Below are 27,309 nucleotides of genomic sequence, written 5' to 3'. Positions count from 1 at the left end.
TACCAAATATTAATTTACGTTTATATTAGAATTTTCTTCACTGATTTTCTGGCGTTGCTATACCGCTCGCATACACACTCACAAATGGGCTTTTATTTCTTTATATTTGCGTGTGCGCATTTTAAGGAATTAAATTTAAGTATTAAGAAAAAATATAATTTAACTAAAAAATGTAGAAAAAGAAACCTGAGATAATCATAAGGGGGAAGAGTACAGTGGCGTACTTTTGGAATAATACCATTTAAAGGTAAAATTACACAGAAAGCCAGCAACCGGAGATGCTCATAGGAGAGGCCACTGTACTTTAACGTAGGTCAGTTACTTATTCAGGCAATTATTAGATTTTCACACTAAAAAAAAACGTGGATTACGCCGGACTTTTCGTACGACGATGAGCGGTATTTCCCGGGCGGTTTTCCGCCGTTTTCCGACTTTTTGCGGCCTCGGCGCGGAGCAGCGTCGGAGCTGCGACCGTTGCGTTTGCGCTGGTAATAAAAACTGAAGCCCCTCTCCTCTCTGGCCGTTGCTTTGGCCGATCTCTTTCGGGAAAGCTGAGCTTTGCCTGGAACGTCTGGATGTCGGAGCGTATTGATGGAAAAACCAATGGCTGGGAGAATAATGGTGTGCTTTTGCACCTGGGTACCTAAATAAAATTGACTAAGGTCAGCATTGCCTAATTTTGGGGAAGACAGCCGATTTATTTTTCTTACCCAATATGGTATAACCCACGATTATTAATAACTTTTCTAATCTTTGACTGGCTGGCACTTTGAATTAACTTTGACTTTGCTCGAGATATGCACGTCTGTCTTGGCTGGCGTTAGAATTAGAAAAGACCGATACTCGCGTGTCAGAACCTCATGTAACCAAAATTTCCCTAAATTTCGAAAAAGATCGCCATTTTTGTCTGCCAACCCACGGTACTCTCATGTAATTTTGATTCCCTAATTTCTCTTGAGTGCAACCTTTTTGAGCTGAGCTTGGCAGCGATTCATTCTCTTTGGTAACCCAAGTGGGACAAAAAAAATTAAAGGGTGCTTCTAGGCTTATTTATTTTGGTGGACAAAGGGCGACAAGGTACATTACAAAGTGTGTGGGCGTATGGACATGTGCATAGAGTTATGTGGAACTATGGATATGTCACTCCCCTATTCTTTGAATTTGGCCTGTCCTCAGGTGGATAGTGTTGGGTATAGCATTACATTTTCTTCTATGTTAATTTGCCTTGGTAGATCATTTACAATTTCTGTACTCTTTTGAGTATCTTCCTTTGGTTTTACATATTTTACAATAAGTTTTCTTGGTATGCTCTTAAATTTATACAATAAGTACAATAAAATGCTTATAATAATGATTACAAAAGTTGTTAAAGTGATTATTTGGAATACATTATAATATTTTGTGTGTGATTCTATTATCTCTTTCGTTTGAATAAAAGATAATGGTTCTAATTTTGTCACATTGTTATTTACGTAAACGCTCTGTGTGTAATCTAACATTGTATTTGAAAGAGTGAATTCATCTAATTGTACTGAACAATTAAGGATTTTAACGAGGTTACTTCCAACCATAGAAATTTCTTTATTAATGCAATTTTGATTTAATAATGTTTTAGGGATATTCCATGTCAATAAAATATTTGGTTCAACATAATTAATTTGGAAATTTTTATATGTTTTGGTATACTTGCATTCAGTATTTTCTTGTTTAATTATTCCATTTATACATTCGTCAAATACAATTTTACCTGTTTCTTTGTTAAATACTTTATCTTCGTATAAGAAATATTTGTAGAATATATTTTCTGTTAAAATATTATTGCTTTCATCGGGATAAAGGATAATTTCAAAAACGGGCGATTTAACTATCTCTGAAGGAATATGGGAAATGATCAAAATTTCATTTGTGTCTGTTTTAAGCCAAGTGGAAGTTTTGATTTTCAACAATTTCTCAGGGTTCACGTTTTTTAAATAATCATGTTTTAATAATTTTGGATTGAATAAACCTAATCTTGTCAGTTGCATCCCTAATTCGATATCTTCTACGTATTCTGTAGTGTTGTAAATTAAATATTAAAACGCTGGCTTGTTGTTCCCTTTCTCCGTCTGCCTTTAATTAAATGATTACTTCAATTCCTTTATTTATGACATCGATCAACATATTTAAATCTGTGTTCTGAACACTAGTATCTACTAAATTATTAATTTTTTCTTCCATCTCATCTTTATCATCTTGATCTAATGTTCCGAATAGGTTTTTATATACTGATCCTACAATCTATATCAATATTTGTCTTGATTAAAAAACGGTCAGTAGCAAATTCCACCCAGAACAGATTGACCTAAAAATCTAGAAAAATCACAGTAATTACTAAAATAATTAGGAGCCGCGTAAGGGTACTTTTTACCGGTACCTGATGTGACGTCACGCGTCCCCATATGTTTGTATGTATGTTCTGCTGGCGCATGTATGTATGTACATATGTATGTCCTGCTGTCGCAATTTAAGTGTGACCGCGCAAGGGGAAAATGAAAATACCATAGCCAACACTCATAACACGTTTTAAATGCGCGGTTAAAAAATCGATTATGTCGCAAATCTTTTCTTTTGCGCCCTTTTCTTAAGTAAACGTTAAATTTTAAAATATCGTCAGACCTTACAGAAATCCCATTAAGCTGAATTTTACAGTCGAAATTTTCCTTAAAATTGCTTTTGTTTTTTAAAATGCAAAAGCCCGATAAGCAAACTATTTATTAGTTTTCAAATGTTGAGTTATCGACAAACTTTGGATTTGTAAAAAACAAAAACAAAGAATGATTTGCTCCGCTATGTACACACACACGCACAAAATAAATGTATCAAAAAAATGCGTATTTTACACACACAGCCCTTAGATACATATGTATATGCGTGTTTTTTTTTTTTTTTTTTTTTTATTCAACGGTAATTTAGTACAAGATACTTTAACATATACATATACAGGGGGTGGGGGGAATTGCTGGGCTTGCGGTACTGCCATGAAGCATTGCTTCGCAAGACCAGCTGCTCTTTTTGGACGACCAGGTTTTAGGACTGTCCTTTGCGTATGCTTTCTAGACGCCTCAGCTCACGCGTAATTTCCGTCGCCAGTAGGCAAACCGCTGTCCATTTGGCCTGGCTTTCTAGCATGCCTGGTACCAAGTTTTCGGCCGTGATCCGGGATTCCAGGACCTCTTCCGCTTTCCCTCGTGCTTCTCCAAACCTGACGCAAGATGTCAGCACATGGTCAGCACTCTCCGGAACTCTACAAACGTCACACAGGGGGCTTGCTTCTTTGCCGAAACCGCAGAGGTACTCCTTGAAGCAGCCGTGTCCGCTAAGCACTTGTGTTAGCTCGAAGGTCAGCTCCCCATGTTTACGGTTGAACCACTCCGCAATGCTTGGGATAAGACGGTGCGTCCAGCGGCCAGTTGTTGCCGCGTTCCACCTCTGTTGCCAGCTTTCGAGGGCTTTGGTTCTGGCTCTAAGTTTCGCCAGGCTGCGGTCCGGTAGTGAGTTTGCTGCCTTTCTCGCTTCGAAGTTCTCCTTGGCTTCAATCGCTGCGGGCTCCACGGGAATTATGCCACTGATCACCAGTACGGCCTCTGTGGAGACCATTCGGAAGGCTGAACTTACTCGTAGTGCCCCCAGCCTGTAGTCTCGGTTTATACCACTCAGGTAGCTTTCTTTACATTCTTGGCCCCAGATTGGTGCTGCGTAGAGGATGGTAGACTTTGCTACATTGAAGAGCAGTCTCCGACTCGATGATTTCGGGCCTCTGTGGTTTAGCATCATGCGTGATAATGCCGCAGTGACGCCACGGGCTTTTTTATGTGTTTCCTGTAGGTGCTCTTTGTACGTTAGCCGTGTGTCTAGCATGACACCCAGGTATCTGATGGCTCTTTTTGAGGTTATAGTCGACTCACCAACTGTGATTTCTACCGTTTCCACTGCTGTTCTGCTGCTTATGAGCACTGCTTCGGTTTTGTGTTCCGCCAGTTCAAGGCCAGCCAATCTAAGCCAGTCCCCAATCATACGGATGGCCCCGTTTGCTGTGCTCTCCACGTCCTCTTTGTTTTTTTGTACTACTACTACCGCGACGTCATCGGCGAAACCTACGATGTTTACTCCTGGTTGGAAGTCCAGTCGTAGGATGTCATCATACATGGTGTTCCATAGTAGAGGGCCTAGAACAGACCCTTGCGGAACTCCGCCCGTGACCCTGTAGATTTGTGGGCCGTCGTCTGTGTCGTAGTGTAGCCATCTGTTATCGAGGTAGTCGCTAACAATCGCCCTTAGATATGGTGGGATATCTAGTCTCTCGAGGGCCGAGATTATCCTGCTCCACGATGCGGAGTTGAATGCGTTTTTTATGTCCAGTGTAGCCACCAGACAGTACTCTTTGGTTCCTCCAAGCCAACGTGTACCCGCTATAGCACTCCGGGCTATTTTGTCTACCGTTTCCAGGGCATCCAGGGTTGAGCGAGCTTTCCTAAAGCCATACTGGCTATCGGACAGTCCACCGGCGGCCTCTATTGCCCCGCCTAATCTTTGACTAATGATGCTTTCAAGCACTTTCCCCGCAGTGTCCAAGAGAAATATTGGTCTGTATGCAGACGGGTCGTCTCTAGCCTTCCCCGGTTTCGGTATGAGCACCAGGTTTTGCTGCTTCCACCTTGTTGGGAAACGGGATTGTGACAGGCATTTTGTGTACATCCTAGCGAAAGTTACTGGGTGAAGGCTGATCGCCATCTTGAGGGCCCTGTTTGGTATGCCGTCAGGACCGGGCGCCTTATTGTTTGACAATCGTTGGGCGATTTTGACAACCTCTTCCTGTGTCACTGGTTGAGGTTGGAGGATCGATGGGATGGCATCCTCTTGCCGCTCTTCCTGGGCAGGAAATAAATGCCTGACTATCCCCCCAAGTGTTGCAGAGTCTGTTCGTGCACTGTTTTTGAGCCCGTTTGTCTTCTTCATTACCACCTTATATGCTCTGCCCCATAGGTCGTTCTCCGCTTCGTCACACAGTTCGTGGAAGCATCGCTTTTTGCTGGACTGTATAGCCTTTTTTAGGACTTTCCTCTTTTGGGTGTATATATCCCTGAGAAACAGGAAGCTTTGGTTTCCCCGCGACCTGTGGTAGGCTCTTCTAGCACTTATGCATTCTCGGCGGGCTTCTTTAATCTCCTGATTCCACCAGTAGACCGGTCTGTGTCCATTGAAGCGTCTACTGCATTGCATGCTGGCGTCGCAGGCCTCCTTGACTTTTGTCATCACCGCCTCTTCGTGTTCGAGAGCTTCCATTCCTGTTAGCGTTGCCCTGAATGTTTGGATGTTTAGAGTCCCTTCTTTGTAGTGGCTGCGAGTTGAGATTCTCGGCGCGGATCTTTGCATGTTGAGAGTGGTAATAATGGCTCTATGGTCGCTCTCGGTGTAGGCTTCGCTAATTTCCCATGTTGCCGACGCTGCCAAGCGTGTGCTTAGGAATGTGAGGTCGATTATCGACTGTCCTCCTGCTCTACTAAATGTGGGGTTTGACCCGGCGTTCAAAAGAAGTAAATCTAGTGAGGCGAATGCCTCTACCACTATTTTTCCTCTGGCGTTTGTGTACGCTGACCCCCATTCGGTGGCCCATGAATTGAAATCACCAGCGACCATCGCAGGCGAGTGTAGGCTGGCATCGATGACCAGGTTGTCGATTGCCTCGCTGAAGTCCTTGAGAGACCAGCTAGGGGGCAGGTAGCAGCTATAGACCCACAGGTCATTTAGCTTGGTCCTGACGTAACCTTTTGCAGCCTTTACACCACTAAAATGTCTGGTATTTTGGCCACACGACCAGATAGCAGCCTTCTCTGTTGGATCCGCGACCCACGTGTTTGATCTAATAGTCCTATAGGGTTCGCTGAGGATTGCCACATCTATCCTGAGCTCTACGATCGTTTGGGTGAGAAGATCCTGGGCCACCCGACAATGATTTAGGTTCAGTTGGATAAACCTTAGCATTGGATTTTCTTGACAGCCTCAATGTACGCCGGGCATTTAAAGCTACCAGACGGGTGGTTCGTTGGGAGATCCTTCTTTTGGGCACAGAGTATGCAGTGCGGGTCCCTGCTGCAGTTTCTGGCCTCGTGGTCTTTCTCACCGCATTTGAAGCAAGCTCCTCTCAGGTCTTTGGCTGCTGTGCAGTTTGGGGATATGTGACCAAACTCAAGGCATTTGTAGCATCTCATAGGCGAAAGTATGGCTTTGATTCGGCAAATAACCCATCCGATTCGTAGATTGCCCATGGTTAACAGCACGTTAGCTGTCGTTGTTGGCAGCGTCAGTGTCGCTATCTGGCAGCCGCCTCTAGTGGCTCTGAGGGTCCACTGCGACTGGTGTACCTCCAGTTTCCTTGTTTATCGCCTCCGCTATTTCCTCTTTGGTTGTTACCTCGTCGAGGTTCAGAATCTCGAGCCTTGTCTGCTCTGTCAGGGCCCTCACCGTGGCTTTGGCTCCGAGTGCTTTACCGACTGCCGTTTTTACCTCCTCTGCGCTGTGGCCAGGGGCTTTCTTCAGCCGCAACAGTAGGTCTCCATTAGCCGTCTTACGGATTGTTTGCACATCTCCGCTGACGTGGCTCAGCGTACGTCAGGTTTCCAGCGCTAGCCACCACTATGGCATCCGTCCTTGTCCTGTTCTGGCCCAGTTTTTTCCCCTTTCCAGCGGGGTTCGGTTCATTTCTCTTGCGAGGTTCGGCTTCTGGTTCCAGCCTACTTGTTAGTCTCCCATTAAACCTCCTCTTATTCGGTGGGGACCCACCTTGACCGGCCGTTTGGTCTCGAGGCCTTTTCGGGGTCGCTTTCGCTCCCTCTAGGCCACAGAGAAAGCTTACTGTCCTTTAGCTCTAAGGCGCGGCTTTTTTCCTGCTTGGAGAGGGCTTCTGCCGTCTCTTGCAGATGCAGCAGTTCGGTGAGTTGGTCACGCATCGCCGATCGCGAGTTTTGTCGCTAAGGGGTTCCACCGATGGCCAAGGATTTCCCCTTGACTTCCTATCGATGGGGGGTACACCGCCCCTTTTCGGTCCCCAGAGCCCCGGTTACCCAGGCGCCGCCTTGGGCGGAGGGGTTGGATGTTGTCGGGTCCTTGACTTTCTGCCTCGCTTCCCTTAGTCGACTGTAAGAGCCCCAGTAAGTAGGCAATCCGATTGTAAGCCCTGACAGAAGATGAGTGCTACGACGTTTGTTTGTGCAAATAGGGATCGGCCTAAAAGTATGCAATGGCTTATTGTCGTGGGCGCCCTGCGTCGATCAGCTGTTTATTTCGCTCTAACCAGCACTGTCGACCAGCTGTTTGACCAGTTGCAAGAAGTGAAGGAAGGAAAACGAAAAACGCTTCTTTCCCCGCGGAAAAACTTTGTTTTTGGATTTCCCTTGGGGAGTGAGCGGGATGGAAGAGGTGTTTGGGTCTGGGCGACTGCCCCTCCCTCTGTACTGGATGGAACACCCTTTTTTACCAGGCGTCGCCGTAACTTTCCTTCAGCACGCCGGTCAGTTTGGTACGTACCACTTCCAGTAGGAGTCTCACCGCTGACCAGTGTTGGGAAAGGTACTGTGTTTTTTTACCTAGGTAAGGTAAAAGGTATTGTCAAAAATAAATACCTAGGTAAGGTAAAGGTACTTAAATTTCCCAGTACCTAGGTAAAGGTAAAAGGTATTTATAAGGTATTTTTTATTTTTTATAATTTTTTTGTTTTGTTCAATGTAATCATTTAAACTTAAAATAAGACTAGTTTTCAGTTTTTAGTCGTCTTAATCAAACAATATCTTTTCATTTCATTTAAATTTAAATGTTTTAATTTTGTGCATATATTTTTAAACCACGCGGCATGAATAATTTTATGCACGTATCACTTCATTAATGTATTTATGAAACCCTCATGTACATATTTGGCGCGCAAAAATTCCGTATGTAGAAACATTGACTATATATTGTGCATATGCATGTATATGCCGTTTGTTTACGTACATACGGCATTTTTGCGCGCCAAATACACTTTGGTTTCATAAATAAATTGATGTAGTGATGGGAACATACATACGTGCACAAAATTATATAAAAAAAAACTGCGATTAGTTTTAACTTCACAAAACAAACAATAGAACGGCTGAATTATTAATGCTGCGTTCCGACTATTACAATTCTGAAACGAAACGATACAATGAAACGATACTACAGTGTCGCAGTCAGATTTGGCTATTTTAAATCAGAGCAATGTTTAATACCTATGTAAGTACCTTAATAATTCCAAAGGTATATAAAAATAAATACCTAGGTAAGGTAAAAGGTACTCAATTATTTGTATACCTAGGTAAGGTAAAAGGTACCACTAAATTGTACCTAGGTACGTACCTAGGTAAAAGTATCTAGGTTTCTAGGTCCCAACACTGCCGCTGACTTTGTTTACTTTTTAGGCCACTTTATGACACTAACTTGGTTGAAACACAGGAGGTACTTTTAAACACGACTGCACTCAACAGCATCCCGCACAACCCTCATGTATATGCGTGTGTACGTTTGTGTGTGTGCATTGCAGATGACTAAGGAATTGAGATTCGATCAAATTCAAATTCAAGACAATACTGATATCCTTTTGCTTAAAGAATATTTCATTTACATTTCCACAACATACTTACATAAGACATTTTGTAACCGATTTTTGTGAACTAAAATTCAAATCGCATTGATAATATTAAAAGAACATTAAATATTTAAACTAATTGATTCTCTTGCTCTTTATTACACGTGCCTCATATTGTTTAAACAAATTCAAATGTTTAAACAATTTGATTCACGGCTTCCCCGCCCACCTGCCTTCCTTATTATTAATTAAATGTTAATCAAGGTAAAAAATTAATGTGAAAACAAAAATACTGAAACAAAATATCAATGGTAAAATGCAGTAATTTGGAATTGCCTTTCTTGATGTCTTTTCCTAAATTAGTCAAATACATAAAGCAAAATATTGCTCCGCATATTTATTTCCCTTATAATAGTTGTCTACTGTGGATACCTTCCAAAAACCCCCCGGTAGCAAATTCGCCAAGAGTATTTGGTTTGTACTTACCAATGTGCATAAAATTAGCTTTGCTACATTCTTAGGTAACTAATTAATTATCAAGAATTAACATCTTTACAAAGAGTAAACATAATTAGGTTTAAATAGTTTAAAAATTGCATCTTTAAAAAACAAAAAATAGAAATAGAAAATAGAAAATGTAGAACGAGGTAGCAAAGCCAATATCAACAGGATTTGTTTTAAGAGACCGATGAAATAAAAATAAGCCTAAAATTATCCTATCTCTGGCATTCATTTTTTTAAAATAAGAATTGGAGACATTAATTTTTTTTTAACTGTCAAAGGATAAACATCCCATCACATTTTGAAGCGGTTGTAACATTTCAAGGCGAACTTAAACTAAAAATATTCCCTCAAATTTTTTAAATCTTAATCAAAATTATTATATTGGTTGTTGGAGAGCTATGTAAAACTTTTAGCAATTTTTTTTAAGAATACAAGTTTTTTTTCCAGAGTTAAACGCTAATCGATTTGGAATTGAATTACATACTTAACGCGGCGTGATAATCAATATTTTGGCAGTTTTTTGCTTTGTTTTCGTTAAAGTACTGCTTTGAAATTCATATTTTTGCACTCTTAATTCATACAAAAAAATGCATAAATTTATCTGGATAAGAGCGGGACAGCAATAGTCAAAACTCTCAGAAATTGCAAAAGAGTTTAATATTTTTAACATGTAAATTTAATCAAATTCGTATCCTATCTATTTTTTTCTTAAAGAAATTTTTTTAAAATAATGTTCCTAGGCTTTAATGGCAATGGATTGGGAATTTAATTACATGCTCAACGCAGTATGACATTCTATATTTAATTAATATGTTTTGGACAAAATACTAATGTTTTGAATGAAATTAGTGTAAGGATTTGTGTCGAAAAAGAAATCTGTTTGTTTCTGTTTTGTCCATCTGTTAACTTATGCAAACAATCCATAATAATTTTAAAAAGATTTAAAAAAGACACATGTTTTTTTAAGTAGTTTTCAAAGGACAAAATATTTTTGTTTTTACGGATATCAAGGGAAAAAGTTCTGATAAAATCTTTTCTCGGTTTATAGAATAAAATTTGGAATTTTTTAAATTTAAAATAAGCACCAAAGATAAAGCAATGCTTAATTTTCAATTTTAATTTTCGCAGGCGAAGCTGCGGGCTACAGACCCTGCTAGTTATTAATATAATTCTAATCAAGGTGAAAAATTAATGTAAAACAAAAATACTGAAACAAAATATCAATGATAAAATGCAGTAATTTGGAATTGCCTTTCTTGATGTCTTTTCTTAAATTAGTCAAATACATAAAGCATATTTGTTTCCCTTATAATAGTTGTCTACTGTGGATACCTTCCAAAAACCCCCCGGTAGCAAATTCGCCAAGAGTATTTGGTTTGTAATAGTTTAAATAAATAGTTTAAAAATTGCATCTTTAAAAAACAAAAAATAGAAATAGAAAATAGAAATAGAAAATGTAGAACGAGGTAGCAAAGCCAATATCAACAGGATTTGTTTTAAGAGACCGATGAAATAAAAATAAGCCTAAAATTATCCTATCTCTGGCATTCATTTTTTTAAAATAAGAATTGGAGACATTAATTTTTTTTTAACTGTCAAAGGATAAACATCCCATCACATTTTGAAGCGGTTGTAACATTTCAAGGCGAACTTAAATTAAAAATATTCCCTCAAATTTTTTAAATCTTAATCAAAATTATTATATTGGTTGTTGGAGAGCTATGTAAAACTTTTAGCAATTTTTTTTAAGAATACAAGTTTTTTTTCCAGAGTTAAACGCTAATCGATTTGGAATCGAATTACATACTTAACGCGGCGTTATAATCCATATTTTGTCAGTTTTTTGCTTTGTTTTCGATAAAGTACTGCTTTGAAATTCATATTTTTGCACTCTTAATTCATACAAAAAAATGCATAAATTTATCTGGATAAGAGCGGGACAGCAATAGTCAAAACTCTCAGAAATTGCAAAAGAGTTTATTATTTTTAACATGTAAATTTAATCAAATTCGTATCCTATCTATTTTTTTCTTAAAGAAATTTTTTTTCAAATAATGTTTCTAGGCTTTAATGGCAATGGATTGGAAATTTAATTACATGCTCAACGCAGTATGACATTCTATATTTAAATAATATGTTTTGGACAAAATACTAATGTTTTGAATGAAATTAGTGTAAGGATTTGAAATCTGTTTGTTTCTGTTTTGTCCATCTGTTAACTTATTGAAACAATCCATAATAATTTTAAAAAGATTTACAAAAGACACATGTTTTTTTAAGTAGTTTTCAAAGGACAAAATATTTTTGTTTTTACGGGTATCAAGGGAAAAAGTTCTGATAAAATCTTTTCTCGGATTATAGAGTAAAAATTTGGAATTTTTTAAATTTAAAATAAGTACCAAAGATAAAGCAATGCTTAATTTTCAATTTTAATTTCCGCAGGCGAAGCTGCGGGCTACAGACCCTGCTAGTATTGAATAAACCTCTCTTACTGCGTTTTGCTAATGTAATTCCGTTAATTTCTCTTTTAAGTTTTTCTACTAGATATCGGATTTGTATTTCGTCATTAAATTCATTAGCTTCTTTCAAAAGATTTTCAAAAGTTTGTTCAGTTTTTGTTATGTTTACACTTAGATAATGATATTCATAATTAATTGGGATATCTATTGATCCTGTTTTAAATACAAGATATCCATTTTGGGCCTTAATGGGGTTTATTTCAATGCTCTGCCCGATAGTTAGTTGAATTATAGTTGTTAGTATTATGGAGAAGGTCATTGTTTTCATTAAGTTGTTGTTGGGTCCGTTCATTTTCTTCTGCTTGCCTGGAATTACACTAGTTTACAGCCAAACTGCTCCAAGGCAATTGATGGCAAATTCTGTTAGTGTTCGACCTCCAAATCCCGAAAATACCACTAATTTTTTTTTCGATGGCACAGTTTTTTTTATAAGATTTTTTAAAATTCAAAATGTTAAACATCGGACTTTTTCGAATTTCTTCCTATATCTCGGCAAATATCCACCCAATTGGGCCAGTTATTGTTTTATTATAAAGTCAATAGATCAGAGCTTAACTTTGCCATACAGATCAATATGATTGGATAAGTAATGGCAGCGCAGCAGCTCGACAAAGATGAAAAATGTGTTTTTTGGTCCTCTGTAAGTCGGCTGTATGTATCGTAAAAACTCGAAATAAATACGTTGAAAAATTATAATGGGTACAATCTTAAAGTATACATCCCTCTGGACAAAACAAGCCGAGTATGGCCCAAATTCATACAAAATTGGATTTATGGAGGATTTTTAAAGTTCGGATTTCGGTTGACAAAGTTCAAATTTTAGTTTTATCCTATGCGGCGACATGTGAACCAAAATCAGTGGTGATGGCAGCTGTAGCGAACTACGTTTCGAGAGCTGGTGTAATTTGTAGCCTACGTTGAGCACGCGCTGGTTCCGGCATGAGTTACCAGTAGAGGGGGGTCGGGGATAGGTTTTAGGAACGCTGCTACTTGCTCTATAGACGAACAACAAAATCTTATTACTTCGCGTGCTAAAGGGTACGAGGAACTCCGCAGGACTAATGGACCGGACTATTGACTAGCAATGGACAGACTAGGACGAACAAGGATGTAGTGCCTTTATGTCAGCGGTTGTTCAAGCTGACTTGCCCTCCCTACCATGATCACCATCGACCAGATATATATATGGCGATCCCTAAAAGGCGACTACACTTTACATGACAGATAACATTCGACGGCGCATGGCTTCCCTATTGACTCTACTCAACTTTAGATAACATTATAAATTTTATTTTTAAACATAGAATAATCCTATTAATTGACAAAAATTAATTCTAAACAAGTTCATTAGGATCCTAAGAAATGATTAGCATCTAGATTGAAACTAAAAATGCGATTTTAATGAATAACAATTAAATTTAGCGATCGCTGAATATTTCTGTGTTCATGTATATAAATGTACAAATGTAGAGAGCGGGTAGAATGGGTAGAATGTATGTATGTTAAATTATGCCATTATATGTGAGACTTAAAATTTTATTTTATTGAGCAGGGAGTTGTGATTTGGGCTTTATGGGGAGGAAATTTTTTGGAATTTGGAGTTTCTTTAATTTTTTTTTTTTTTTTTATTACGGCATTTAGTAAGGGGTTAAATTTTAATGTTTGTTGTCTCTTTGGACTTTTGTGTTATTTAAAAAAAAAGGTAGTTGAGATTCATTACAATGGACTCACTTTGTTTTCCCACGATGAAGCGCTTCTCGAAGGGGGCCTGTGAAAGAGAACCTCAACTACTTAAGAGATCGCTTAAGTTACTCTCACTCGCCTTACTCGTAATCTACAGCGGTACGGTACTCTGCCGTTAAGATATGGGAGAGGGAAGGGAAATGTACATGGAAAGACGGGACTGCTCAGCTCTAATGCATATTTTTTCCTGTTATTGACCTTCTCTCTTTATTCAAACTATACTCTTAAAACTACTTAAACTAAATTTCAGCTTCGATCTGATTCTAGTGGCGTAAAAAAGACGCGTAAAATTCGTAACTTTAAGTTTTAAATGTAATTCGAAATGATTTTGTATTTGAGGGGTTGATTAATTCATTTTTTTTTTTTTTGGTATCTTTCCCTACGGCTTACGGACTGTATTGCCGTTAAATAGTCCCTAGCCTAAATTTCGCTGGCTACTGGGCTATTCTACAACATGTAAACGTAGATGTAGAAATGTAGAAAAAATATGTAGATAATATAAATAAATAAAATTCTCGGCGCTATGTTCTGCTGCTGCGGGATCTCGGATTCTGCTGCTGCTGGTTTGATTGGAGGTTGATCGGTAGATAAATTCACTCCTGTTGGCCCTTCGTTCTTCAGACGCCTCTTACGCCCAAGCCTGGCTTTTGGCGGACCGAAGTTATGTAAATAGGTGCCACCTAAAAACATTAGGGCGTTCAAACACCGTTATCACCTTCTCGCACTCAAAACTTACCCACTAGGGGTTGGCACTTTAGCACTTGTTTTCTTTTGTTTGTTTTTAACCAACTTGCAACGGCGATTGCTGGGAATTTTGGTACTTTTGGATTTCCTTTAATTTTTAAAACTTTGATCTTCCTGCACTTGCAACTACTTCTGTTTCAATCCACTGGCAATTTTGGTGTGACTCTAAACGAGATTGACTTCGGGTCGGGACCCTGAGTACGACCTCGCTCACCACTTTGGTGAAATTTTCGAAATTTTGGCTCAAGAGACTTATCCCCGTCCAAAATCGTTCTAGCCAAATTCCGTTGCCTACTTTTGGGCCGAAACATTTTCAAGCCAAACGACAAGCAATCCTAAAAAAAATATAAAATTGCTTGCGTTATGACTGTGAGTCATTAATAAGTAATATCCATTTGAATAATTCATTCTTATGAAATAACCATACTTTCAAAAAACGGATGTTTTGTTTTAAAAGTACTGCATTATTAAAAAAAGCATGCTTTTTTTGAAAGTATGGTTATTTCATAAGAATGATTTATTCAAATGGATATTACTTATTAATGACTCACAGTCATAACGCAAGCAATTTTATATTTTTTTTAGGAATTTTTAAAAATTAAATTCTTTTTTATATTTTTCTAGCTTTTAAATATCTGATTTATCTATTTTTTGACACGGCTGCCATCACCACTGATTTTGGTTTATATGTCGCCGCCTAGGATAAAACTAAAATTTGAACTTTGTCAACCGAAAAAAGTTGAAAAATCCGAACTTTAAAAATCCACCATAAATCCAATTTTTTATTAATTTGGGCCATACTCGGCTTGTTTTGTCCAGAGGGATGTAAACTTTAAGTTTCTACCAATTATAATTTTTCAACGGATTTATTTCGAGTTTTTACGATACATACAGCCGACTTACAGAGGACCAAAAAACACATTTTACATCTTTGTCGAGCTGCTGCGCTGCCATTACTTATCCAATCATATTGATCTGTATGGCAAAGTTAAGCTCTGATCTATTGACTTATAATGAAACAAAAACTGGTCCAATTGGCTGGATATTTGCCGAGATATAGGAAGAAATTCGAAAAAAGTCCGATATTTAACATTTTGAACTTTAAAAAATCTTTAAAAAAAAACTGTGCCATCGAAAAAAAAAATTAGTGGTATTTTTGTGATTTGGGGGTCGAACACTAACAGAATTTGCCATCAATTGCTTTGGAGCTCTCTAAGAATATTATTTTGTAAACTAGTGTTATTATCGTATTTACTTTTATTAATTTTCTTCTTATTTTTAAATTTTGATTTATAATGAATAATCTTTCTTCCCCTATTTGTTTCCTCCAAATGTTTTTCGTCAATTTTTCTCAAGGTTCCTGTCTTCTTAAATGGATTTGTAGTTTTGGACTTTACTAAAGGTGCTTGTCTATATTTTGTGTCTATTTCGTAATCATGACGTTTTTCATTAAGCTTTTCAATTCTATTTATTTTCTTTTCTTATGTATCGTAATCAGGGGTTCCTGTACTTGATTTGTAGCATTATGATTAAAAATATACAGAATTAATTCAAATTGGGTATACCTGTTTTCAATGTCCGGTTCACTTCCTATGATTCTTAGCTTTTCATTTTCCATTTTATGAAATCTTTCTACGTCCGATATACCGTTTTTACTTGTTGTTACTTGAATTTGTACTCCTTCTGAGTTTAACCAATTGTGTAAAGCTACACACATAAATGCTGAATCCTTATCTGATTTGATTTCTTGTGGTTTTCCCATTTCGTTAAATACTTTCATGATAGCTCTTTTAGCTTCTAACCAATCCCTACTTGTGACTTCTACTAAAGTAGCAAATTTTGAGTAAACGTCTATACATGATAAAAATTGTTGGTTACCCACCATATAAAAATCCATGACAAATTTCTCTCTTATATTTTGAATTTCTGGTGTAAATTCAAATGTCAATTTGGTATTTCTATGTTCCGTTTTAGCAATGTTGCAAATTTCACATTCATTTATTATATTCTGAATTAATTTTTGATAATCAGGGAAGTAATGTTTTTCTCTAAACCATTTAGTAGTTTTTTCGATTCCTGGATGTAAGAGGTCTTTGTGTCGTTTCAATATTTTTTCCTTAAAATCTGCGTATGTCAGTATGTCTTCAAGTCTTGCGGTACATCTTACTAATTTCGTCAAATGACTTGCATTTATAATTTCCACATAAGCTTTTTGGAATATAAGGAAATCTGAATCGTTATGGAAATATATTGCGCTCTTCTTGGTACATAGGTATTCTTTAATTATCTCTTTTGCTAAAATAATTTGAATTTTTAATTTGTGGAAATAATGTGTTACTTCTGTTTTATCTTCATCTCCTTTAATTACTTCAATTTGTCGGGAAATATAATTAAATGGTCTCTCAGTTATAGAAATATAGTTCTGGTTATCTTCTTGAGCACTGTGTACTGTTGCGTTTCCACTACTGGCTGTCTCTTCTAGTCCATTTTCTTCAATATCATCTGTAAACATATTTTCTCCTATTTTGGTCCTGGAAAGCGTCAGCAACATAATTTTCTTTACCTGGCAAATATTTAATCTGATAATCAAATTCGTTTAATTTTATTTTCCACCGTTGAAGTTTCATATTTGGTTCTTTTATATTATTCAGCCAGACTAAAGGTTTATGGTCGCTTAATATTTCAAATGACCTACCGAATAAATATGATCTGAAATATTTGGTAGCCCATACGATTGCTAAAAGTTCTTTTTCAATAGTCGCGTAATTTATTTCGTGCTCGTTAAGAGTTATGCTAGCATAACAGATTGGTTTATGATTTTGTGACAGTACTGCTCCTATAGCTATGTTACTTGCGTCCGTTGTTAGAGAAAATGGTTTATTAAAGTCAGGATAAATTAAAATTGGGTCTGAGGTAATTAAAACTTTCATTTTTTCAAATGCTTCTATGTAAAATTTGTCTTTAGTATTGATTGTGGCGCCTTTCTTTAATTTCACTGTCATTGGTTTTACGATATGTGCAAAGTCTGGTATGAATTTTCGATAAAATCCACACAATCCTAGAAATGATTTAATTTCTTTTGGAGATTTTGGTATTGGAAAATTTATAATGGCACTTATCTTTTGTGGATTTGGTTTAATACCTGTAGTAGTTACTACGTGACCTAAAAACTCTGTTTCATTTTTCATGAATTCACATTTGTCTAGTTGTAATTTTAAATTTGCATCACGTAATTTTTGAAATACCCTTTCCAATGATAAAATGTGTTCTTCCAATGAAGTGGAAAAAATTATAATATCATCTAGATATACCAAACAATCTGTAGGGGAGTGTAGGGTAATTTGACGAGTAGGGTAATGTGACGAACTCGTCGAATCTCATATATGACGTCACGACAAAAATCCCAAATAAATGTAGTCGTCTCCCCTTATCGTGTCGACAATGTATTTACAGTAATATTAATAAGAAGTCCCGTAATTTGTTCGTGAGGTAATTTTCGCTAAAAATGTGGTGCGCAAACTAGCAAACCCATTCAATTTACTTGTGTTTCAGCAATGCCAGAGCAAGGATGAGTGGAAAATAAAATCAGGCAAATATATGCACGTATACATGAGATCTTTATCAACAGTTTTTGGTACCTCGCGTTTTTTTCTTTTGCGCCGTTTGAGAGTGACACCGTTTTTGCTCCAAGTCTACCTTGTAGGGTATCGTGACGAACTTTTTGTAGGGTATTGTGACGAACTTTTTTTATTCAAGAATTTTAACTGTTATCGTTGATTATTTGTAAAAAAAATATAACAATACCAGATAACATTTACTGCTGCAGTTTTATTGTTGTTTTTAATAGTGACGTCAGTTTAATTTAATTTAAAAAAAAATTTGCACTTTGACCCTTTTTTTTTTTGTAAGTTTGGGTATTATCTTATTACTTTTTTCTTTTCCGTATCGAAAATAACCTTTCCGTAAATAATATATAAAAAAATGTATTTTTTTGTTTGTAAAAAGGATGGTTTACACCAAACGCTGTGGGATTTGGCTACGTTGAAATTTCGAATCCAAATTTTTTTAGAAATATGCTCAGTAAATGTAAGCAACTTTCTGCTTTTACACTTTTAAGAAATATTGATTTTTGGAGAAGTTATATTAAAGAACAAATCGTTCGTCACATTACCCTACAACTTTTGAAAGTGCAAAAAAAGTAGTGTTCACGCCAAACGCTGTGGGATTTAGCTGCATTGGAATTTCGAATTTCGAATTTTACAGGGATATGCTCAGTAGATGTAAGCAACTTTCTGCGTTTACACTTTTGAAAAATATTGATTTTTACAAAAGTTACAATTAAAAAAACGAATCGTTCGTCACCTTACCCTACACTCCCCTATAGATTAAATCTTCGAACAAATTGTTCATACATCTTTGGAAAGTAGCGGGGGCGTTTTTAAGACCAAATGGCATTCGTGTGTATTCGTAATGACCGTGTTTTGTTGAGAATGCTGTTTTAGCTATTAATTCTGGTTCCATTTGAATTTGATGGAATCCTTTGGCTAAATCAATGGTAGTGAAAAATTGACATCTTCCCAATTTGTCATCCATTCTGGGTATCGGAAACTTATCATTGATAGTGATCTCATTTAAATTTCTGTAATCCACTACTAATCTAAACTTCATTTTGCCTGATGCATCGTTCTTTTTTGGAACTATCCAAATGGGTGAACAATAGGGAGATTTTGATTTACGAATTATTCCCTGTTCAATCATTTCATTTATTTGTTTATTAACTTCTTCATCAAAGGTTTGAGGGTATTTATATGGCTTCCTATATACTGGGTCTTCATGTTTTGTTTGTATTGAATGTTTAATAGTACTTGTAAAAGTCAAATTCTTACCTTCCTTGTACTGTATGTCATTGTATTCAAATAAAACCTTCTTTAAATTTTCTTTTTCATTCAAATGTTCTAATCTGTATTCATTGCATTCTTTTAATTCATTATTAATGGCAAAATTAAATGATTGGTCCTTTGATAAGGGCGGATTAAGGCATTCTAATGCGGTCTTATCCTCTTCAATCTCCTTCTTAACTGATGGTGGACTAAGGCATTTTACTGCGGTCTTGTCCTTTCTTACATCGTTCTCACCATATTTTATATAAAGTAATGTATCTCCTAACATCACTGTCTCTTCTTCGTAATTTATTTTTGCTTTACTTTCTTTCAAATAATCTCTACCTATTAAAAAGTCATAGTTTTCAGAAAATTTATGTAAATAAAATTTTTGTATCTCCTAACATCACTGTCTCTTCTTCGTAATTTATTTTTGCTTTACTTTCTTTCAAATAATCTCTACCTATTAAAAAGTCATAGTTTTCAGAAAATTTATGTAAATAAAATTTTTGTTTAACTGGACAGATTTTACATGGATCCAATGTAATACTTTTATTTAATTCCATTGACCCATTTATTGTGAATACTTTTAATTTTTCATCTTGTTCCTCATTATTTCTGCGTCATTATATTGATAGATGACCCTGTATCTATCATAGCTCTAAGAAGTTTTCCTTTAATCATTACTCTGACATATGGGCAACACTTTCTGTATCCGAGGCAGTTTGCTGAAAATTTACATCCATTCTATTCTGTGCACTGTCACTCTCTCTTTGTCTTTTAACAGGAGCATTTGGAGAATTATTGGAAGTTGATGCTTGGAAATTTAAGGGGTTTTGGGCCCTACCTTGATCTAAGTTCCTCCTACACTCTTGATAATTTCCCTGATTTTGAGGGGGAATTTGATTTCTATTTGGTGAACTTTGAGAAGTTGTTGAATTTGAATTATTATTATTCCTTGAATAATTATTATTGTTGTTTCTTCGATAACTATAGGAGTGGGAATTGTTCCTTTGATAATAATAATTTTGATGTGTATTTCCCGAATTCCTTCGACTATCGTTGCGCCTGGGTTTTTAATTATCAAAAGGGTCTGCATCCCAGTGACCTAGAATCATTGCTCCTTCTTTTAGATTGTTGTTATATCTTTTTTGGACAAGGAAGTATACAATCTATCAGGAAGTTTCCTTTCGATGCAATCCCTAATGGATTTGTTTAAGGAGCTTGTGTAAATTAGCCTGTCTGTTGGATCTGATTCTAGTTCTAACTTATTGTGTACATTTGATGATCTGGATTTTAGTTCGTTTACGAACTTACTGATGCTTCCTTGGTATGGGGTGTCGCGAACGTGCTGTTTGATGTCCTCGTATGGCCTGTGATCCTTGAAAGCTTTAATTAGGGCCACTTTTGCTGTTCCCCATGTATTCGACTTTTCCTCCTCGATGACTGCTTGCGCGGAATCGACGATGGTCCTCTCAATGGCTCCATAGATGATGTGGGTTTGGCGAACATCTTGAGTAGGGTAAAGTTGCAATAAGTACTCTACTCTGGCAGTATAGCGACTTAATTCCGATGGGTTGCCGTCGAAATAAGGTAGCTCTTTGATTTGTCCGATAAGCTGATTCAGATGCAGCTCAGACAACTGCAGTAGCACTGGTGGGTTTGCCATGTTTATATTTTGTTTTCAATATTGACACTTTTTTAAATTTCAAGCGCGTATTGACCGAATTGGATTTTTATTTTAGTTTCTGCGTGCGAAAATTACACATAGATTCTTTAGCGGATCTCGAAATTTGTCGGTTTCTATATTGACGGATTTTTCGCTGATCAGGACAAACTAGTCGTATAGTAATATCCTTTAGTTGATCAGTACCGATGACTTTTAAAATGACTTCAATATCCTACCGGCTGCGCCAATAAAATATTTGCACCATAAGTTTAATATGTAAAAAAAACTTTATTTAATTTAATTTTAAACTGGTTAAAATATTTTTTTACTTGGAAGAACACTGACTGTCTTTAGACAAGTCTCAAACTGAACTCGCTTCTTAGCTTAAACTTCTTTGATGATCATACCTCGGTTCTGAGCTTTAGAACTTTCTATGAGTAGAGTTAGCTTTAATTGAGTGAGTTTTAAAATTGCCCTTTGGATTGTTGATTGATAATGCACCGGCGACTCAATCCGATTGTTTAGTCTAAATCTTTTGGGGATTCTTTCTCATGGTAATTTTCCATTGAGGTTCTGGATGTTTAGTCTAAAGCTTGGGTACATTTGCAATTAGATATTGGCTGGTGGCGTACTAAGGTTATCTGAAGGGTGAATTCTGGGATGGTGTATGTGTGTGTAAGTGTGTGGGCGTATGGACATGTGCATAGAGTTATGTGGAACTATGGATATGTCACTATATAGCAAGATTTATATTCAATCTACGTCGATTTGACCAGGTGACAAGCTACGCATATAAAATATTTGAACTTAATTTGACCGATTGGATGAAACTGAGAGTTTTAATATATCTGCATAAAATAATTTACACGAGGAAACCAAGAACAGCATTAAGATTCACTTCCTGAAGAAGAGAAAATAACCTCATTCAAATAAGACACTAATCTCTACTTTCTGAAAGGCAGTTTTTGTAAACGCAATAAAGCTATGGAACCAGCTCACAAACCCTTTAAAAAATATTAGTAGCGCCACGCAGTTTAAGTCAAAAATCACATTACACCAGTAGCGGATCCAGAATTTGTGGGGGGTTGCATACTTATTGAATACCAAAATTTCTTTAATTTTTCACACCAGTGGGGGTGATATATCACCCATATCACCCCCCGTCGATCCGCGCATGCATTTCACCATTACACAAAGCGACCCTTTTTCTTTAACCATTAATGATTAAGCGTAACTTTAAGAATTTCATTTAAGCTTCCAAACAACTACGTCAAATCTTTTTTTTATGTCTAATTTGTCCTGTGTCACTATCGCACTAATTATAGGTTATTAACTTGTAGCGTTGGGAAAACATTTTAAAATAAATTGAAATTGAAATTTGCGGCTTTCATTTTTTTATTAGTTTATGCAAAAAGAGACAGAGGGACAGTTGCATTTCGACTGGGCTATTTAATCTTATCATTTAGATTTTCTGGTACTACATTGTTTTTTTACGTCATTTAACTTCCACAGAACAAGCTACATATATAGAACATTAAAGTCCATTTTAAGTCCTTAAAATTTCCTTGGACATGGTCGTATGTCGTATGAAAGTTATTGACTCGAAGATAAATCTTGTTTTTATAATTTTGCAACATACCAATTGGTTCAAAAGATATGTGCATTCAATTATTGTTTTCGATTTTTATAAAAAAAATTGGAGAATAATAGTCTTATTTAAAATTTAAATTATAAAAATTAAAAATAAGACTTATATTGCAATCTTGTTTTTATAATTTTGCAATACACCAATTGGTTTAAAAGATATGTGCATTCAATTATTGTTTTCAATTTTTATAAAAAAAATTGGAGAATAATATTCTTATTTAAAATTTAAATTTTAAAAATTGAAAATAAGACTTATTTTGCAATTTTTATTATACAAATTATTTTATTATTATTATTAAATTAATATTATTTTATAATTTTTATTTTAAAAATCATAAAAATTACAATCCCTGAAATAAACTGTTCGTAAAAGCCAATGCGCTTTCTCGACTCCTTTAATTTATCTGAACGAGAAACAATGTGCTGTAAAGCGTGCTTTGATTATTCTATCAGCTAAGAACCCGGAAGCAAAAATAAAAGCTCTAGCTACCGGTATAAAAAGAACTAAAGCTCCACGGAGAAGCAGTCAGATTCTCAGATACGGCCGACAATAATACCAGTCGCGCACGAAGAAGTTCAAGACAGAATATGGTCTTATACCGACGGTAGAGGCTAGCCCGCGGAGTCCAATGCCACCAGGGGATAAGAACCCGTTTTCCTCTTCTACCGTCCTCGATAAGGAGACGTCTATAGATCAGCAAGGATCTGAAGAGTCGGACACCGCCGCCAATTTCACCCAAACCAGGGAGAAGATCGGAAAATAAAGACCTCTTCTGACAAGCGAACAATACTCCGATGACAGTTTCCGCAGCACTTGGTGATCTCCACGCTTTTGAATTTATAAAATATATCAAAGTAATGGTCGGGAAGATGAAATTAACATACAAGGCAAGTGCATTATAACCCCGAAAAAACACTAATTCACAAAAGTCAACCAGCCCATTTAAGTGCGATGTATGGAATAAACCAAGACGACATAAGTCCTCTCTAAGGCAAGACTGCCAAAAAACTAGAAAAAAACAAAAAAAAGTACAGCAGCCAAAGCCCTAACCCGGTAAATAAAATTAGTTTAAATATAGTAGCTTACAATATAGCTAGAATACCAAATAAACGTATTTTTAGTAAATTCTTCTCTTTTATAGACACTTTTGAAATATTCCTGATATTTGAAGCTTTGGCCAGTATGAAACGTATTTTCCAAACCACAAGCTACACTGGATTCCCGCAACGCGGTCGAGGGGACGACAAGTTCTCGGGATAAGCATACAGATGGACCCTGGAGTAAGCTGCAGCTTTACAACACAACAATGCCACAATTACCACAATATCCTTGTCCTGTGCCCAAAACAAACTTTCCATACTGCCCGTATACCTGAACTGCAACCACTGGAAGCAAGATTTCGAGGAACTCAACAATTGGCAACGTCATGATAGTTGGCGACTGGAATGCGAGGACAGGAGAGCACCAGATCGAAACGGAGACTGGATTCTCAACGGCGTGCTTAATCAACAAGACTGGAAGAGCCTGCGACAAAACAGCGAATGGAAATGGTCTTAAGCTAATAGATCTATGCGAAACCACAAATATGGCAATTCTAAACGGCAAAATGAGTGGAGATACGGATGGCAAATTTACTTTCGTAAGAGGACAAGCCAGCTCCGCGATAGACTATTGTGCTTTAAGAGGAGCCTGGCACCAGTGTTATGCCTAGTACTCACCTCAATCGAAAAGCCTACGAAATGAAAATCTTCATACAAATTTTTGATCAAGAAATTTTCCGCCTGTCATTTTTGTATAGAAATTTTCGTTTCGGTGCCTTTTTGATTGAAGTGAGTACTAGGCCTAACTGGACAGATTTTACATGGATCCAATGTAATACTTTTTTTTAATTCCATTGGCCCATTTATTGTGAATACTTTTAATTTTTCATCTTGTTCCTCATTATTTCCAAAATTCTGCGTCAATATATTGATAGATGACCCTGTATCTATCATAACTCTAAGAAGTTTTCCTTTAATCATTACTCTGACATATGGGCAACACTTTCTGTATCCGAGGCAGTTTGCTGAAAATTTACGTCCATTCTATTCTGTGCACTGTCACTCTCTCTTTGTCTTTTAACAGGTGTATTCGGAGAATTATTGGAAGTTGATGCTTGGAAATTTAAGGGGGGTAAGGCACTGGTGGGTTTGCCATGTTTAATGTTTTATATTTTTTTTTCAATATTGACACTTTTTAAATTTCAAGCGCGTATTGACCGAATTGGATTTTTATTTTAGTTTCTGCGTGCGAAAATTACACATAGATTCTTTAGCGGATCTCGATATTTGTCGTTTTATATATTCACGGATTTTTCGCTGATCAGGACAAACTAGTCGTATAGTAATATCCTTTAGTTAATCAGTACCGATGACTTTTAAAATGACTTCAAGATCCTACCGACTGCGCCAATAAAATGTTTGCACCATAAGTTTAATATAAAAAAAAACTTTATTTTATTTATTTTTAAACTGGTTACAATATTTTTTTAGTTGGAAGAACACTGACTGTCTTTAGACAAGTCTCAAACTGAACTCGCTTCTTAGCTTAAACTTCTTTGATGATCATACCTCGGTTCTGAGCTTTAGAACTTTCTATGAGTAGAGTTAGCTTTAATTGAGTGAGTTTTAAAATTGCCCTTTGGATTGTTGATTGATAATGCATCGGCGACTCAATCCGATTGATTAGTCTAAATCTTTTGGGGATTCTTTCTCATGGTAATTTTCCACTGAGGGTCCGAAAAGTGTGGGAACGAACTGATAATGTAATTTGATTCGTTCTGGATGTTTAGTCTAAAGCCTGGGTACATTTGCAATTAAATATTGGCTGGTGGCGAACTAAGGTTATCTGAAGGGTGAATTCTGGAGTGGTGTATGTGTGTGTAAGTGTGTGGGCGTATGAACATGTGCATAGAGTTATGTGGAACTATGGATATGTCACTATATATATGAGAGTTCTGGATACAAAGGCTGGATACAAAAGTGGACGGGGAGGTAATTAATTATGCTAATTAGGGTAATAAATCAGGACAATGTGACAGGTGTGGGGGGTAATTAAAGTTAATGGGTGCGTGACGAGTGATCGTTAATTAGGGTCCACAATAGTTATATCCAGCTTTTGTATCTAGGATTTGTATTCAGGAATCAGGAATCCCGAAATTCGGTCCAGATTAATCGGGGGGGATATTACTGGGGTGTGACGGGTGATCGTTAATTAGGGTGATAAGTTGCTTATATCTAGGAATTGTATTCAGGAATTCGCCCCCCCCCCCGAATTTCGTTTAAGAAATCGGGGCTCTTATTAAGTGGGAAGAAGTTACTGGGGTGTGACGGGTGATCGTAAATTAGGGTCCACAATAGTTATATCCAGCTTTTGTATCTAGGAAATGGGGTGAAAAGAGGGGAGGCATTCTGCTTAAGTGGTTGACGAGTAGGTTGACGGGATCGAACGTGGGAGAAGTTAGAAAAATAGGGTGAAACGAGGGGACGGAATCTTGTTAAGCGGGTGAGAAGTTACTGGGGGGTGGCAGGTGATCATAGCGATATATTTGGGTTATCCTAGTTAATGGGGGAGAAATTACTGGGGTGTGCCGGGTGTCCTTTGCTTAGATTAAGAAAGTGTGGTGCTCACACGGGTACGTGATAGAATGTCACGGGCTGTTGTCACGTCCAAAAGAAACAGCTGAAAGCAAGCACCCTTGAAAATGGATCCCTTTGCTTGCCACTGAGAAACAAACTCCCACCCCAATAACAAAAAGAATATGTAAATTTTAAATTCAAGTATATTTTTATTTTTTTAACTTTTTGACCTGAAAGAAATAGCTGAAAAAATCACCCATCCCCCAAACAAAAGAAGATACAAATTTTAAATTCAAGTATATTTTTATTTTTTTTTTTAACTTTTTGACCTGAAAGAAATATCTGAAAACAAACACCCATCCCCCAAATACAAAAAAATGTTAATTTTAATTTCAAATATATTTTTATTGTTTTATTTATTTTTTATTTGTAAATTTAAGGTTAAGATTTTTGTTAATTTATTAATCCACTTTGTCTGTTATCCATTGTATATGAATAAGTGTTAGACCATAGTTCCATTGCAAAAATTTAAAATATTGTGCGCCTTATTAAGAGCACAAATACCGCTTTTAATATGTATTGAGCAAAATGGGAATTGGTTTATGTTTACGGTGTTTAATGGTGGGCAACCCAATTCCTCAGCATCTCTTATGTGCGGTAATCTGAGAAAGATTTCTAGAAAACGTTTCTTTTCAATTCCCTTGCATAAAACCACCTTTCCCGCAGTGATTTGTTTAATATATTTTCTTGTTTGCTTAAAGTTGTTTATTCCATCGTTCCAAAATATTTTATGATGGTTTTTGGTGAGCCAGAGAGCAGTTGTTCGGGACTTGTTATTAAGACGAGTGAAATCAAATGGAGGTTGTATAACGAAATTATTGTTAAACTTATTTTCTTTGCTAAAGACAACTTGTCGTTGTTATCAAAAATCCTTGTACATCAATTGCAACTAGATCTTTCTCCATTTTATGTGGTTGATATATGATAGACAATTCTTTGAACTAACCCACTTAAAGGACTATACTCAACTAAACGATCGTGAATAAGGAGACAATATGCTTCAGTGTTTTCATTGTTTGCTTTTTTCAAATCGATTGAAATTCTCACGTCGATAGGTCCCGATTTACCTGTTTCATTTTGATATGAAAGGTCAACTACAATAATAGGTTTACTTTTAACTTCTGCCGGTGATAAAAATGGTTCTGCTGGGCGGTTGTAATAACTCTCTTGAAACATTGCATACATATCATAAAGGTGAGCATATTTATCATTTTCAAAGTTTACAATTAAGTCATCATATGGATACGTTTCTGAATTCAAGTGGGATTTCAGGTTGGATAAATTATT

The 27,309-nt window shown here is 36.5% G+C and overlaps 1 protein-coding gene and 1 long non-coding RNA gene across 6 annotated transcripts in view; one reads left to right on the top strand and one right to left on the bottom strand.

Annotated features, from left to right (window-relative positions):
* nvd (cholesterol 7-desaturase nvd) overlaps positions 1-27,309 on the bottom strand; it is a 368,336-nt gene that overhangs the window by 159,719 nt on the left and 181,308 nt on the right. The window lies entirely within an intron of this gene.
* LOC138912937 (uncharacterized) lies at positions 22,743-24,350 on the top strand. Of its 2 annotated transcripts, none has more exons than XR_011418518.1 (2): positions 22,743-23,398; positions 23,487-24,350. It is a non-coding gene; the product is annotated as an uncharacterized lncRNA (long non-coding RNA). The 2 variants fall into 2 exon arrangements; XR_011418519.1 differs by having other exon boundaries at positions 23,467-24,350.

The sequence above is a fragment of the Drosophila takahashii genome, chromosome 3L, assembly GCF_030179915.1.
Source record: "Drosophila takahashii strain IR98-3 E-12201 chromosome 3L, DtakHiC1v2, whole genome shotgun sequence".
Taxonomy (NCBI): Eukaryota; Metazoa; Arthropoda; class Insecta; order Diptera; family Drosophilidae; genus Drosophila; species Drosophila takahashii.
This window is presented reverse-complemented; position numbering and strand designations above follow the sequence as displayed.